This window comes from Hippocampus zosterae, chromosome 18 (genome assembly GCF_025434085.1).
Source record: "Hippocampus zosterae strain Florida chromosome 18, ASM2543408v3, whole genome shotgun sequence".
In the NCBI taxonomy this organism is placed as follows: domain Eukaryota; kingdom Metazoa; phylum Chordata; class Actinopteri; order Syngnathiformes; family Syngnathidae; genus Hippocampus; species Hippocampus zosterae.
In genome coordinates, this window is record NC_067468.1 from 8603461 (window position 1) to 8620817 (window position 17357).

The 17357-nt window shown below is 42.6% G+C and overlaps 2 protein-coding genes and 1 long non-coding RNA gene across 4 annotated transcripts in view; 1 reads left to right on the forward strand and 2 right to left on the reverse strand.

The window, feature by feature from the left end:
* The window catches only part of LOC127590990 (gastrula zinc finger protein xLCGF3.1-like), a 21371-nt gene extending 17490 nt beyond the window's left edge, over nucleotides 1-3881 (reverse strand). For both annotated transcript variants that reach the window (XM_052050718.1, XM_052050719.1), the window contains exon 1: nucleotides 3875-3881. The gene's annotated coding sequence lies outside the window, so the exon portion shown is untranslated. The remainder of the gene's footprint in view (nucleotides 1-3874) is intronic.
* LOC127591124 (histone H4) overlaps nucleotides 1-6411 on the reverse strand; it is an 8013-nt gene extending 1602 nt beyond the window's left edge. The window contains exon 1 of the mRNA XM_052050968.1: nucleotides 6355-6411. The gene's annotated coding sequence lies outside the window, so the exon portion shown is untranslated. The remainder of the gene's footprint in view (nucleotides 1-6354) is intronic.
* LOC127591145 (uncharacterized) lies at nucleotides 5244-11676 on the forward strand. The gene is made up of 3 exons (XR_007959815.1): nucleotides 5244-5325; nucleotides 10748-10805; nucleotides 10900-11676. It is a non-coding gene; the product is annotated as an uncharacterized LOC127591145 (long non-coding RNA).
* Nucleotides 11677-17357: the final 5681 nt, after the last annotated feature.

Genomic DNA, 17357 nt, shown 5'->3' on the forward strand with positions numbered 1-17357 from the left:
AGTGGGGGTGGAGCCCGAGCAGTCAAGCGCAGATCGAGAAGGGGCTGATGCTAAACTTTTGAGTGTGCCCACACATTCAAATTGCGCAAATGACCCCAAATCGCGCTCATAACATAGTTCTGGGCAATCTTTTTTTATTTTTACAATTACACTTGGAAAAAATACACACACACTATGAAAATCATCTTTCATTCCTTTGGGGAGGACGTTTTTGGACCCTAGGTCAGGCCCTGAGTCACCCACGGTGACGCTGGGGGTATGTGCGAATCGATCTCATCTTGGTGCGTCCAAGGTTGTTTTCTATCGCATTTTGCCTAAATTTGAAACCTAACTTCAACCACAGATGGTGGGCGTATTTTTTTGACCCCGAAGCGCTATCTAGCGACTGACCCAAATATCACCTCAACCATCCAGAGAGTGCGTTCTCTGGGTACATCTGGTACTGCAACCACCATTCATTTCTGTGTGGAGGATTTCATTTGACCTCAACTTTTGAACCTAACAACCTCGAAATGATAACTTAGGTTAACTCTACAATTTTCAAGGCCCCTGACCATACTGGGCTTGCTTCTGTGGCTCTTCGGCCCTCTGTTCTCCCAGAACGGACATAAAAATGAGAGTCAAACATCAACAATCCACCCACATTAAATCCAAATCTATTCTGCTTGGTTTTCTAGCCTTTTCTGAACTTAGTAAACACAATAAAAACACAGAAACAATGCTGACCCTCATGCTGAGTTGAAATCCAAATAATTAAATGTATAATCTGGTGATATCTGTCTCTTAACAAAACCTATTTTAAAAACTAACCAAAAAAAGGATATACGGTATGACAGAGGCATAAAGATAAACCATGAGATAGCGAGGGAACACGGCACTCTTTTCCTGTGGAATGGAGCACGCAGTATGTAGAGTGTGACATAATGTACAGGCCAACGTCACTGACCGTCCGGGCTTCTGAAGTCCAGCAGACTCCAGCCTTCCCTCAACAGGTGGACTGATTGATTAAAGTCAGAACTGGTCAACCACACATGTTATTATTAAAGACGTGTCTGCGTTGTGGCTACACTGCAACTACTTTTAAACTCTCATATGATGGAGACATCTGCTAATCATCTCATAGGGCTCCATCATCCATGCCCCGCAGGCTGTTGCAAAAATATGAGCATATGCCAGAATTGACAGGAAGTCAGACAGATGCACAATCTCGGGAAATTACGTAAAAGATGGCTAAATATCGCAGATTTTTTCAGGATTTCTACAGGATATAGGAAAGTCTGAATAGAGTTGCAACAAAACAACAAAAATTTACAATACCTTCGTCTCAACAATTAGAAAAGTTGAAAACTTAAAAGTCCCATTTCCATAATATACCCCACCAAGTAAAGTTTGATTCTGAAACAAATTTATCCACTTACTGGAAATGATCCATTTTGGAAACAAATATGCACAACCATTGTGACTGAGTGTCACGTGACCAGGTGGTCTACCAGAAAGTGGATCCGGACCGCAAACTGTTGACAATTACAAGAGACAGTAAGTGCCTGTGTGTGTGTTTAGAGACTGGGGCTTACCGTGTAATAACTGTGATTACAAAAAGCGCGTCCCTTGATGAAACCAGCAACTTGATGTGACAATCCAGAATGCGTCTGTCCAACCCAGCGGACGGACGCACTTGCGGTAAATATCCAACGGGGTCGCTGTGGGGGTGGATTCACAGTGCTGCCCTTTGGCAGGAGTGCTCCTGCAATTTGGTCTTCATCAAGGGATCTCTGCGGACGCAGAAAATTATATCCCAATGGCACGATCGCTACTTTATACGGTATGATAGAATTTTTAAACTCTAGTTAAAACGTCAGCATTTTTACTTTCCAAACCCAAACGGCCCGTTGAAGATGTTTATTCTTTTCAAATGGAAAGAACTTGACTCATGGTCGTTTGTTAAAGAGGATGAATGTGAAACTACACATCCATACAGATGAAAAGCAGATAACAGTGGCGGTCAGTAGAGTTGACCTTGATGTGCGGCCTGCGTGACATATTCCACTGTGTGGATTACATCATTTTTTATGGTGGGGGAGTGGGGGTCTGGTCCCACAAGCTTTTTAGTATTCACGTGAGCTGCAGCTGTTTGATGTGGTGGTTAAGGGAGCTTCACTGTGTCCTTACTTGTCTTTCGTGTCTTATGTGGTTCTTTTTATGAAGACAAAGTCCGTGCTGCATTCAAGGACTGTTACTATTCTAAAAAACGTTTGCATCTTTAATTACGTCTTTCAAGTCAATATAGTCTGTATTTGTTCTAAATGGAAAAGCATCAAGGCAGCCAGGTGGACTAGTGGTTAGGTTCTTTTGGAGGTTTGTGCGTGCGTGGCTTTTGTCCGACTTCCTCTCCCCGTTCCAAAAACAGGCAAGTTAGTAGCAACCATGAAGACTCGGTATGAATGTTAATGGGAATGCTTGTGTCTCTGTGTGTCCTGCGACTGCGAGGTTAATTTACTTTTCTTTTCACAAGTGTGTGCGTGTCCACAACGCTGCTCTCCAACGTCCAAAAGCTGTTATGTAAGTGTCAGTGGAGGTATGCATGATCTGCCACTTTTGCAGCTGGCATAGTTGCACGCATTCATGTGCACTTTGAAGAGCGACGCATTGTCAGAGCAAATTCATTTTTCTATTTTCAAATGTGCACCCAAATTAGCACCTCGGGGAGCAAATAGCTCAAAGTATGATGCAGCTCAGCTCTTTTCTGCACCACGTATGTATTATTATGATTCCAATTATAATCCATATTAATATGATGTATAACGATTGAATGAAAATGGAAACTGCTGTACTTTTCTATCCTGTAATTCCTATTATAACAATAATTATTAGATTTTTAGATGATAAGAGTCCATGACAACGGCAATTCTTAAATTATTATAAGAATAATAATGAAGACTAGATTTTTTTCCCTCTTCTATTCTATTTTTAGCAACATAAAGATCAACTTACTGTGTGTATTGACACGAATAATTATCACATGGGACACTTGTTTTATTTTAGCTGGGAAAAGCAAAAAGTCACAACAAAAACAACTTGACTTTCACCAGATGAGGAATATATTACTTTATTTGAGCAAAATGATTGGCCAATTGAACAAGACATTTTGACTTGGGACGATTTCTTAAAATGAGTAATCTTAGCTAGCCAAAAAAAAGTAACGGTAATTGGTTCAACATCAACTTTTGCAGTGTGCCTAGATGATCCCAAAGGCGCTCTGCTCCATATGTTGACCGAACGAAACAGAGAGCATTTGAATCGTCTCGGCGGCCGTATTTTCTTTTCATCATCGCACGCCCGGGGACTTAATGGCGTCGCTCAGTGATGGCGTGGCTGTAGCAGGGGCACAGAAGCTGCCTTTCGCCACGTAAACAGATGCGTGAGTCAACAGCGCGACTTTTGCCAGAGGAAGGAGTTAAAAGGCCACACTTTCATGTGGCGCCTAAATGAAGCCTTTTGATGGCTACGCCAGTCAAACGGGCCTTAGTGAGCCTCCTTCATGGGGCCAAATCCCGGGACCCCGACACAGGTCCACTGTTCTCAATTTCAAAAGTGTGTGTGTGTGTCTCTTTCCGACCTGTTTGACTTTGAGCAGGAAGTTCAGTGAGCACTTACAGTGAGGTGTGACTCCTACTAAGATATTAATTAGCTCTTGGATAAAAGCTCTCTTTTAAAGCGGAGCACACATCTGACATCCAGGACTGGACTGTGCTATCTTCTATATTGAACTCTTACCACAGGTTGGAAAACTGCCTAATCCTGGAAGATTAAAATATAGACAGAACATTTCAACTATTGACAATGAACATTTTATTTGAGCCACTAAGGACAAGACAGGACTATCATTTTTGGACTATTTCACTGTCTTCACAATTCTCAGCAGTTTTAGAGCAATTTGACCGATCCTTCACGGTCCATCAGAATATTGTGTTCAGTGACAATATGAGCATCGAACCTATCAAAAGAACAAATTTATTCTCTTCTTCTTCAAAAAAATGGCTTCCACCTTTCTCGGTCCTTTAGTAATCATCAGTAGAACGTTGGTTGGTTTTCACTTCAAACAGGAGTGTAAGCTTATGTTAAATTATTAATTATTTTGATTTTATATTTGAGCATTATACTCTTTTATGTCATAGTTATCTAAATTATATTCTGTTTAATAATTGTTGAAACATTCTTATGTTGCTTGCGTCTGATTGGCTAAAGAGAAGCAGGAAGTGTTTTCTTTTCTGAAAGGGGGTGGTGTTCTCGTTCATCCGTTCGGAGGTGCAGACGTTTTTTTTTCTTTTCTCCTTTTAATAAACTGCATTAAAGGATTCCATCCCTCCTTTTGTCATTCGTAAAGAAGACTGAAAAACAACAAACCCCTCAATTTATAAGAGCCTGACCAAAAAGCAAATGCACTTCAAACAAACTGGCAATGATGTGCCCACACTGCCCATTCTAAATAACGGAAAGCATGTCATTTTATAAAATACCTCACCACTGAAATGCGCAGAGAGCCTCGTTTTAGGGCAGGGGTGTCCAAACTTTTTGCCAAGGGGGCCAGATTTTATGTGGTAAAATGTCGGGGGGCCGACCTTGGCTGACATTCTTTACATTGAACAACAATATTGTTCAACAAATTTTAGTAAGCCAGTCTGTTTCACATTTCCATTTTTATTTTAATTTCAACAATCTTAAGAATTTCTTTTGGTTCATTTGAAACAGGTATATCACATGCAACTGCTTATTCACTTGACTTTTTCTTAAACAGAAGTCTCCCGAGTGCAAATTGATTGATTTGAAACATAAAATGTATCACCATGACTTTTCAATAGTCACAAAACCTTTGACTCGAACAACAGGGAAATGAACAAGCAATACACATATCCACAACTGCAAGGATCATTTGAAATATGACATATCAGTCAATATAAACACGGAGTGATGTCTTGTTAACTCGTGAGTGATGCCCTCTAGTGTCTAAATGCTATTACTCATTTAGTGAATGCTATTACTCATTTAGCCACTAGAGGGAAGCAGTACTCTATGAAACATCACTCCCCAGTCTACGAGACCTCAGTCAATGCAACACGTGTTCCATTGCGCCCAACCTGCGGGCCAGACGGCACTGATTTTATGACAGGGGCCGAGGGCCGGATGAAATTCGACCGCGGGCCGGATTTGGCCCGCGGGCCGGACTTTGGACATGCCTGTTTTAGGGGCTCTCAAACCCCGCCCATATTCGGACTTCCTGAATGGAGCGGTCGGCGGGTCGCCCGTACGGTCGCCTCAGGGGAGAGAGTAAGTGTCAGTGTGTTAAAGTATGCTTCAAATTAAAGTAGAACTGAGTGTGGAACCTCGGAAGCGCTCCTCAAACTGTAATGGGACTAAGCATGGTGCGGTGTCCTGTTTTTAGATTAAACTGCGATGAAAATTAAGGAATGAGTTAAAAGGGAACATTGTCGCTGTATTTGTGGACTTTTGGGACTACATTGCGATGGCCGTGACTCACTCTTCTTCTCTGAGGCACATTACAGCTTCTGAGTTGGGAGGTGCTAGTGAGCGATGTCTGCCGTCCTGTGGTTGTCACTGGTATTACATATTTCAATGGCTCAGCAACCCAAATTTTTTTACGTGAGATTTTGGAATTAATCGAGCACGTGACTAGTTCAGTCTGAGCATCTCTAATGCCTATTGCGAGTGTTTTTGTTTTGTATTTATGTACTTCACTGGAGCAACACGTAACTGAAGCTCACTATTTATTTAAATTTGCGCTTGCAAAACGAAGCAAAGAAATGAACCAAGTGACAGAAGTCTGTAGTTGGCACACTCATAAGCCAAGGTGCCACTATATTCAACAGTATTTTCTGGGACGTGAAAATCTATTTAATTTCAGTAAGTAAGTATTTGTACTTTGTGACTTCCTGCCCCCGGCCACAAAACAAATTATCCCAGGGGCTCTTTTTTTTCATGGCATAAGCCTTTCAAACTGTCTTAAAGTCAGTTGAGGAGACCCAGGCGCAGATAAACTGAGTGTCCGGAGGCTTGCGCTTCAGACTCCAGCTTTAGACAAGCCTGTCATTAAGGTTGCCTTTTAGTGGGACAAGTGTGGCATTCGGAGCCACAAGGCCTCAACTCAGGACTCGATCGTCTTTGTGTGGCTGCTGGCACCCAAAATACACAGCTGGGGATTAGTCAGCACGGGTTTTAGCAGTCTGTGTGTGTGTGTATAAAATATTGTATATGCTCAGAGAAAAATATAGGACACCCGTCAGTAGCTACTAATTTTCCTTCTGTTGCGTGACAGTTCTATGTATCATGCAGGCTCACCGGTCGTAGGTTGCTTTGCTGGTTCACATGGAAGTACAAACCACTTTAAAGATTTTGTGCATCGGCTTGCGCCTTTATGATGTTTTTCTAATGAGTGGCTTTTAATCAGAAGAGTCTTTGATCCTGTCAGGGTGTAGGCTACATCCTGCATGGACAGCAGATGTCCACAAGAGGGCGTATCCTAACCTCCCAGAGCTCTAGAGTTGCACTGGAGTGAGTGTGTGCGTGAGTGTGCGTGTGTGTGTGCGTGTGTGTGTGTGTGTGTGTGTGTGTGTATGCGTGTGTGTGTGTGTGTGTGTGTGTGTGTGTGTGTGTGTGTGTGTGTGTGTCTATTCCGTTGCATGCAACCACTTGACAAAACAAAATTGACTAATTTCACCAATTCAATTCTGTCATGATGAGACCCCATGTTGGAAATTGAACAGGAAGTCAGCCATTTTGGTTCAAAGTGGACCCTTCACTATATTTGGATCGATATCAGGTATTATTCGTAGACAAACTCGTCTTTTAGACTTTTCCCCCAATTCCTACCACATTTGAACCACATATACCACTCCGTTTGAGCTTTTGTCTCTGCGTGTTGGCAGAGCATAGCAGCAAAGCTTAACGACTCGCCATAAAACACAAATCTCAGCTCCGTTTGGACAGATCTGGACCAAACGTCGTGTGTGTTTTAAAGCAATACCTTGATTTTCATTCCATCCCCATACAGGCAGAAATTATGTCCCCGATTTGGCGTATCTCCCAAATATATCTTTCCCCAGACTGCGTTTCTTACAGCTTTTCTTTTTATTTTAAGTTTCCATTGTCGTGCACATTTCCATCGCTTCTTTTGTCCGTTTAAACCAGCGGTGTCACAATGCAGCAGCCGCAGTCACCGCGCTGGGCTCAAAGGGCTGTCATTTATCTGATAGCACAGAATCAGGGGGATATAGAGGCAAAAAGTAAGGGTTCTAAAATAAATGAGGAGGCGGGAAAGGAGCGGTTGAAGCAGGCCAGACAAAATGCCTTTCTTTGAGAGATGAAGTGTGAGGGGAAATTGCGGCAGATAGTGCTTGAAAATATAGCGAAGAGCACAAAGAGAAGCATCGCTCGGGTTTGTTTGAGCACCGTAGAATAAATTCAGGTTTTGAGATGTAACGCACCAGAACCAAGGGGGCTTATCTGAATATGCAAGGAACTCTAAATGTTTGGCGGGCCCTGGCGCCCCTCTTGTCGAGTGCCACTGGAAATGGCACCGAAATAGACGGTCTTTACTGGCTCCGTTACGCGCTCCGCAGAAATAACCGAGGCGCATAGAGGCTGCATTCAACGCAAGCACGAGTCGTGTGATGAGCCAACGTGCATGCGGCACAACACGTGCCCCCCCGGTAGGCCAACCTAAGAGATTGTTTGTCTGAGTGGCGCTGCGCTTCTGTGAAGACCTTTTCTTCCATTCGCTTTACACGGCGTATTGTTTGACCTTTTTGGGTACCGTTTTCACAGTATACAAGTTCTAAACGGAGAGACCGTATCATCGCTTTCTGTAGAAATCCTTGCATTACAAAAATCACAATTTTTCTGGAAAACACAAAGATGCCATTTTGTTTGAGTTATCAACATCTTCTACCCAATGGAAACAATAGAACTCCCCCCACCCACCCCCACTACTCATTTATCCTCTCCACATGTATTAAACACATTCAAAGGAATTAAAACACACCTCTTAACACTTAGTATTCCTTTGGGCTTGATCTCACCCTCTCACTGTCACGAAAAGGGAGATTATCGTATAACATCACTGCGAGGAAAAAAGGAGAGCTCCAACAGTTCTTCGAATAAGATTTGTCACTCCCAGGTGAAGAATAGAACGAAACATTGCGCATAGCCCAACACCAAAATGCTCAACCAAACCACATCATTTTGTGGCACTAAAAGTCCACTAGCCCAATGCTAATGTTTGAAATGTCATAGATAGGCTCATAAAAATGAGCATAGATAGAAGGTGCTAACAAATGACTTAAAATATTACAGCAGGGTCTCCTAAATGATGTCAATGAATAAACTGAATTTAGTTTGAATAGTTCCTACAGTCCAAAAACAGAAGGCGGTTCGGTATTAAAGTTTTCATGATTTGCTGTAGCGCAGTCCTCCGCCAAGCCTGAACTCTCTTAAATCTTTTTAATCCATACATACTGTCAGGGACATCTTGCCGATTTGTGGAATAGAGATTCATGCATTTTTAACGAGTAAATGTGGAAAATTCTCCAAGGAATTGCGTACCTTTATCTGAATCTGCACCATAAGCAGTTTGGGAGCCAACAACTTAAACAAGTGTGCCTTTAACTGTAAGGGTTCATGGAAACTCTCTAAATGAATGCAGACATGAATGATTAGGAAAAAATGAGAAAAATAATAGAGCGTGAGTGAACGAATCGATAAAACACCGAACGGTCTTATTCGGATTACCGTCTGAGTCGTTTAAAAAAAAAAAAGAAGCAGTTATCGCGTGTCACATATTTGATGAGAAATTGGGATTGTACAAATAATGTGCAGTAAAAGCAGTTTGGGTTTTGAAAATGATGTGATGGAACCTGATGATGTTCCGCTTGACTTTGTCTGAGTTTTAAGGAGTTCGACAAATGATGCCAGATTCCAGCACTTATCGAGTCGTAAAAACACTTGGTGAGCTTTTCACAGCCTCCCAATTATGCTGATTTCAGTCAATGACGTACTCTACACCTGGCTTTTTTCTCTTGCGCCATAACACAAAAACATACTCCCATTTCTAAACGGAATCAATTTGGGAATGCGGCTACCGAATTGTGACTTGAAACACCTCCGGAGTAAATTTTTGGTGGTACTTTTGATCACCAATAATAAGCATATCTTACAAAGCGACAAACATGGTTGTAGGCTGGTCTAAACACTATCGGCGGGACTGACCTATATTGGTGTTTGTTTGTTTTTTGGGCCAATACTGAGATGCATTTATGTTAGAAGAATCTATGAGCAAAAATGTATCATGTTTAAAGTTTCATTTATTTTGGCACATCGATGCGTTTGGGTGCATATCCAGCACCCCCAAATGCCTACACACAAAGGCGCCGGCCACCTGGCCGGAGGGCTGTTGAAGTCCACAATTAGCACGTCAATACAGGTGGGCGACCACGGGGGAGAAGGCGAAACTCGGTCACAAAAGGGGAATGAATAATTCGGGAACAGCGGTTGAGCGACAAAAGACGAGTTGAGAACACTCGTCGCGCCCAGACGACATTGACTATCCGCAAAGTCTACAGCATGCTAATTCGATGTAGAACAGCCAGAAAAGGCGCCAATGTACTGGTGGTTCGAGGTTGAAAAACAGGTAACCAATCACTACTGAGGGGCCCGACCGGGGGGTGCGGCATGCAAATATTGGGGGCAGTGTTTTTCTTGTATTTTGCAAATGTTACAATAAAATGTGGAACTTGCGGAGACGGGACTTTGAGTGTGATCGCGGAGCAACAAGCGTCGTTCGCTCTCAGAGGTCCGCTCCCGCCGATATTGAAGACAATTTTCCTGTGTGCCGAGTCGTTTCTTTAACTTTGTCCGAGAAAATCTCTGACAATTTATAACTGTTTGTAATTCCCTCCAGCTTGGCAAAGACTTCAGTCACACCCACAATCACTTTATGTCAACAATGGGCCTGTTTCCTGAACTTATCAGATTTGGAGTTCATCCTCAGAGGCCTTTGACAAGTCATCATTTTTCCTTCCTTCCGATTGGTCGGTCTGAGCAAAACGTGTAACAAGCCAAATCCATCGAGCAAAAGAAGGTCTGTCGCAGTCTGCATGTAACTCTCTTGAGTGTGTATTTTTGTTTTTGTCATGTCCTTGGAAAAATATTGCATTGTTGTATAGTATCGATGGGGGGTGGTTTTCAGGAGCCAATTAAATCAGGGCCGCGAAAAGGCCCAAGTACCACATGTAGCACCTGTCACTGACTTTACTTTAGCTAAATTTAACCAAAGTCGACCTTCTCGCTTTTTTTTAACTCCAACTGCTGATTATAATCAAACAGCTCTCAAATTTTCCCTTCATTAACGTCATCGCAATTTGTTTCCATTTTATTTCCATCTCTGTCGTTACCTAATGAAACGTACTCGGGACTGAAACGTTTTTTTTTGGGGGGGGGGGGGGTGAGCTCCTGGGCTTCTTTTGAAGAAAAAGCGCTGAATGACGGGCATTCTTCCGTCGCTACTTCTGCTCCTTTTTAACATCACAGAGGCCTTCCTATCGCTCGCCAGAGGAAATGAAATGTTTATTGTGCAGTCTTGAGGGCTTTTGCAGAGAACTGGTGTGTTCTTAGTCTTAACGTTGAAGATCTGCTTTTTCTCGCTGGATGACTCCAAACGTGGTTTCCTCTCTCGTAGGATGGAGGAGTGAGGATAGGGGTCTTGGAAATGGTCTGAAGGCCTACCTGCCCGTCAAGTGCGTATTAGTCCACACCGGTGTCACAGTGCAGGCAAGGATCCGTCGTGTGGATGGATGTCATTAAACGGGAAATTCTTCCAATTTCCTGCAGTGGGATGTACCCGCGCTCGGAACCATCTGAAAGTCATTCTCAGGAGCAGTGACCTGGAACACTGGACAGTTGGCATTAAACATCCAAATGTAATCTACTGTACGGTACCATACAATCCGCAAAAGGTGAAACATGAAGCGACGATGAACCGGAGCTATCGCAAAGAAACTATCTCCTTTCAACTAATTACCGTGGTTTTACTTTCCGTGCGTAACTTTTCGTCTTGTGACATTCAACTTTCGGATTGCTATCATAGGATTGTAAATCAGACTCAATTAGGCCCTGCTACTGAACAGCATTTGGGGTTCATTCAAAGTGTGGTTAATGATCTTTCCACCCTCGAAGGCGCCATTCTATCCGTCCAAACCTCAAGACAACGCATCCCACAGTGCTTATTTAATGAGAACATGGGACAAGCTGTATTTTGAGCAAAGCAATACGCTCATAATCAAGTAATACTTTGACAGAAGGCATCAACAGCTAGCTACATCATCTGTACTTCGACAAAAATCAAACAAACTCACTTTTACTCTTTTGTTACCTAGCATGGAGATTAAAAAGAATATTTGGCGAATTCATCAAAAAGTCTTAAATCTTATCTTTTGCCTGAAGGTTTATAACACCAAAACAACTTTGCTATGTTTTAGCTTTGCATTATTAGCATTAAGCTAGCTGACTTTGGCAAGACAAAAGTGTCTGTGCTTTTTTTCTCTTGCTTTTATGTTCAGTCCGACACTAAACTTCAACTAGGAATGACAATAAACAGCTTGTATTTTTTTCAGACTGAGGTTTGTTTAGTGAGTTGAGGTCACTGCGCGAGTCTCAAATTTCTGTTCGCAAGTCAAAGCGAAAATAAATAAATAAATCACCTCAATGACGGCTTGTATTTGGAAAAACGGGACCTGAAAAAATGTACTTCAGAAGAGTAACAAAATACATGCTTACGTTCTGGAAGTATACCTTTGCCAGGGGTGCTGGGGAACTACCTTAGAGACGTATATAAAGCCCTCCTCATGAAGGGGGGTGGGGGGGTGGGAAGTGTCTCACTCGCAATTGACGGAATGCGGGATCGTTGTGTGCGGAGAGGAAGGTGGGAGCGAGGGCAGTATATGAGACATCCGAATGAAAGACCATCTGTTTGCAGGGATGTGGGGGTCTGAGGGAGTCACACTTCCTGACCACTTCAGAATTTTGTCAGAACCACGACGGCGCTCAAGCGACCTCGCATCCCCCCCCAGAGGGCAAATCATCCTGTGCCAACACCCTGCTGGTATTGTCATAAATCACCATTTTGAACACTGCGATAAAAGTGGACGGATTAGCTTGTATTTCTCCAAGGGCTCAGGCGTCCTCTCTTTCCGCTGAGGGGCGGCGTGTGAAGGCAGAACACAGAGCCTGGTGTAGGACGCGGGTCCACGGGGGGAGTGGATACAGCATCATAATGACCAAGCCAAATATTTGTCTAGTCTATATTCTGAGAGCATAATGAAGTCCTTTTACACAAGGCATCGCTGGAATCCGGACAGTGATTTTCAGGCCCAGGGAGGAGCAGGTTTCACTCAGCCTCGCTGTTTCCATGTCGGCCTCTCTCATGTCAAGAAAGGAGCATGAGTCAAGAGCAGTGCTAGGCAGTGCTTCACTGCCAGCCGTTTCGAAAGCAAAAGTTCGCGCTGCGGGGGATTTTGACTTACAAACCATATTACAGTAGCCCGTGACACCATTAGCACCAAACTTACCAAAAGAAACCAAAAAACTGTTTAGGTTTTTATCTCTCTGGCTTCTCTACAATCATTATTACAATACATACTTGATAAATATATACATTAGTACGTAAACAGATGGATTCCGGTTGACAAATTGAATGAGCTAATTATGGCATAGGTTCCATTTAAATACTGTATCACACTTTTTAGAGTATAGCAACTTGTCATTAATCCAGCTGCATGTTTCTCTAACCGAGTTGCCATACATGTCACTCAAATATAGCCTGTAACAACGTGGCAGATCACTCATGTGGCCTTTCTGTCTGGTGTGCCTCATTTTGCAGAGCATAATTTAGTCAGCAAACTTTCACCACCCGTTTTTACCTTAAAGTGTCTCCACACAGCTAACCATAATGTAGCTCAGGCTGGTAAAATTGTATCGTTGTTGTAGTATCGGAGCATTTTATTTTATGTCAAAGTATGAGTAGAAACGTACTTTATTGGTAACGGTGTACCTCTAGTTTTTATTTTTGGACTTTAGTACTACAGATTGCAGGGTGTACCTTTTTTTTTTTACTTTTCCAGAAATACAGGAGTTGAATCAGCACTACTTTTAGCAGAGGACTTTTGACAGTTTCTCTATTTCTGCAATACTTAAGTACAGAGTATGAATACTTTTGCCACCACTGATCAAGAGGACGAATGGGCCGTGCATGTTGCCGTTTGACCGAGAAGTCATATTTAGTCAGGAAGTGAATTACACGTTTTAGGCGTGATTTCATCAAATTAGACGTTCGCGTACCATTGCACTGATATATGGTTTTGGGCGGAGTCTCGAAGGTGGAATTTCACAGTGTTCCAAGCAGCCCATTGCGCTTTAACGGAAAGAAACACACATACGTATTTCTATACATTTATCCAACCATGCCTGCATGCGCACGCAACAACACTATGTCGACACAGTACATCTCCTATACGTACACTCGTACAGGTGCGGGCTAACTTCCGCGTGTGTTTGCCCCTTTTTGATGTTGCCAACTTGGTCATTTGTCAGCGCTCTACAACGCTTGCCAAAAATGTGTCTGCTTCCGCTACCCGGCACAGCCACCCCAAGTGTTTTGCTCGAACATATTTAAGTGGAAATGGTAGTTGCAATTGCAAGGCTAACGCTGTTTCGGAGATCATAGCATGTCAAAGCAACAAACTTGTATTTTTTTCCAGCCGCAAATGACTTTTTGCTCACCGAGAGGGCATAATTATCAGCGGGTTTTCTTCCACGCGAAGCCTTGAGACATATATCTAAGAAGGTGAAAAACTCCCTGTGTCCGTTTTAGCCGTTCACGTGATTTCAAGATGGCAACCCAGTGCCAAGGCATCACTTGCTACATGTTTGCCATATCAGTCTTCCGATTTCACAAATTAAACACTTTAGACACAAATGTTACTTCATCTGGGAGAGTGTAAAACTGATGCCAAACAAATCATTCAAGTGAACCTCCGGAGGGACAAGTTGGACGTTCCAAAAACATGTCGCCCACTACTCCAGCTCACAGTGAACGTACAGTATAGACTTCCAACAAAGCTTTACAAATTTATTCAAGTACAAATTTGGTCAAGAAAATAGGAAACGTTGCACCAGTCAAAGTGCAAAAAAAATAAAAAAGCCTAGACCTAACTACACAAGGCTCACTTGTTTCGCTTCAGCCTTGTTAGATTTGAGAACCCGAGCCCTATAAGTGCTCATCTCCCTTTCTTTTCCTTTTTTTTCCCTCAGTATTATTATGAGAAGTGAACATATTCATTATGGTTGTGGCACTGCCACTCGGTGGCTTTGGCCTCTGGTGTGTCAGTGCTGGAAATGTTTGTGGTGAAGGAATGACAGGGCTCCAGAGAAGCAGGGGGTGAAGGGAGGGGACGCAAAGGATTTAGCATACAAATGAAGCAAAGAGTCCAAGAGAAGGAATGAAGCAGGTCGCAAGTTGCGCGGCACGTGTTGTCATCTTCATCATAGAGGCCGGCCCAGGGCTACACACCGGCACATTCCTGCTATGAACGGTTTTCTTGTGTGCCCAGAGACGCCGGTGTCTGCTTGACCGCTACCACCCGTGTAACCTCGGCCTCTGGCTCGGCATGAAAACACACCGACGCACACTGAGCGGGGCTGTCTTTTACCGTCTGTTTATTTGTCCTGTGACGGCAGCTTGTTTTACGTCAACACTCCAGAACTAATCCAGCCAGCGTCTCCTGCGAAGAAATTTGGCTTGGGCTTGTGTATGAAAGTTCCATTCGCCGGGCCATATTTTCCAGCTAACAGGAAAGTTGGAGACTAGCCGAAGTATACTGTACTGTAGTTGTGTGTGACTGCAAGATGTGAGATCAATCCATTTCATTTCGTGGCCGATATCAATATTGATACCCGCCAAGGACAATGCGTTCAAAAAAAAAATCTTCAGTTTTTTTACTTTCACACTGCAGTGACCCTGCCAAAATTGAAAGTGGCCACACCAGCTTTAAAATCCCCGTCCACATGATTGCTGTCACGTCAGACTCGTTACATTTTTTCGCTCTCTCATCTTTTCTGTGTGATGTGCATGCACTCACAGCTGACAACAAGGCACTCTGAAGATGCCTCGCCAGCCACTACCCCTATCCACGCGCAGGTAGCTAACTAATTGGATGCAATTGCTCCGGATAAGGGCTCAATACGCTAAAGTTTTTCTAAAGTGGAGGGGCGACTCATGCCAAGGACCAAGTGTGTCAAATGAGAAAATATTTAAGGCTATATCGCCACAATCGATTGTTGCATAGATATCAGCCTTCCATATCAGCAATTATTTTTAAATGATAAATCCCTGAATACACATTACAGGCTACTTAAGAGTTTTCCCCCCCATCTATATTCTTGTCACTGGAATCTAGACACTGATTTTCAGGTCAGAGGGAGCTGACTCCAGGTTGACCGTCCCGGTCACTCTCTAAATGTCAATAGAAGAGCGTGAGTCAAGAGAAAGAATGGACCACGCATTGTCCTGTTTAACCGATGATAGAGTAAGTCATACTTGGTCAGGAAGTGAATTACATGTTTTTAGGCGCAATTTCATGAAATTAGATGTTCTTATACCGCCGCTGCACCGATCCACGCAGAGGTAGCAAAAGTGCTCAAATGTTGTATTTAAGTCAAAGTACAGATTCTTATGTAAGAAAGAACTCTGGTAGAAGTCACAGTACTGATTTAACTCCGTAAGTAAAAGCTCACGTTTAGACGCTGTAATTTAGTGCAGAAGTGAAAATAAGGGATGCACATTGCTGTTAATGTGTGTCTGTACTCTGATACTAGGACACCGATACCACTTTACATGGAGATACTTTAAAGTAAACAGGGAGACCACCGCATAAGTTAAATTCTGAAGCACAAAATTCAAAACTAAAAATGACTATTTACTGTCAGTGATATGCTACAGCGGTTTTGATAATTTATTACAATGAAAAAAAAACATTCTAGTTGTGTGATACTGTAAGATTTGCTGATAAGAATTAATAACAAGTAAGTGCATGGAGAGTGGATACTGTGAGAGCATCTCTGAATGTCTGTCACCATCAGTGTATATGTTGTTTGTGTTTTAGGGGTACACAAGCTTAATTCATGATTGGATTATTGGGGGAACCTCGGAACAAACTCTCTTAAATGATTCCCTAACCCTCCAAATTTTGAAAAGCCCTGATATAGTTTTCTCTGTAATTTTTTTTTCTCAAAGTAATCAAGACTATATCGAGTCATGGTTTTGCACCGTGGCAAGAATTCCAAGAAAAGCCACAAAAGCGCATGCTGAGCGACACACAAAAACGCTCTAGTCAGAATTCTTTCCGAGCACCCAACCCAGAACCTGGTGCCGCCCCTTTAAATAGTGTATAAAAGGTGATTAAATTGAATGTTTTGAACTCTAAATCTGCCATAATTTCCCCCGCTCAGAGCTTCGGCTTCTGGGAGCAATTTGAAACATGCTACTTATGTAATGTCACTGACACCCAGATAAATATAAACCATGAGAAATATGGGTGCACCCAAAGACGAGAAGCCAATCTTACTAACGCTATGTTGGCTCTTTGTGTGCATGTATGGCACATGAATGAAATACAAATATCAGTAGCATGGGTGTTTTGTTTTAGTTTGGTATATGTTTTAAATTTTTATGTGAGAATGTTCAAGTTATGTATATGAGAGAGCAGTTCAGTACTGTGTGTGTGCGTGTAAAAGCGTTTCAGTAGTGAATGAGAGTGTTTCAATCTATGCGCGTAAAAGCATTTCCCTTGTGAGTGCGAGTGTTTCAGTAGTCTATGACCTCGCTTCAGTTGCATGAAAAAGCATTTCAGAAGTGGGTGTGAGTATTTGAGTAGTGTGTAAGAAGGCCTTTCAGTAGTGTGAGTGAGAGAGGGTTTCAGTTGGGTGTGTGTGGGTGTCTGATTTGAGTAGTGTGTGAGGCGTTTCAGTAGCGTGCGTGCATGAGTATTTCAGCACTGTGTGAGAATGTTTTCGATCATTTTAGTCGTGTGTAGTGTTTCAGTAGTGTGTGTGCACGAGTATTTCAGCACAGTGTGAGAGTATTTGGGTAGAGTGTAAGAAAGCATTTCTGGAGTTTGTGGGTGAGCAAAACAACATTTATACAGCGTAAGCGTTTTAGTAGTGTGTATGGATGTTTTAATAGTAAATGTGACCAAAAAAATCATGTGTATGAGATTGTTTCTGTAGTTTGTTTG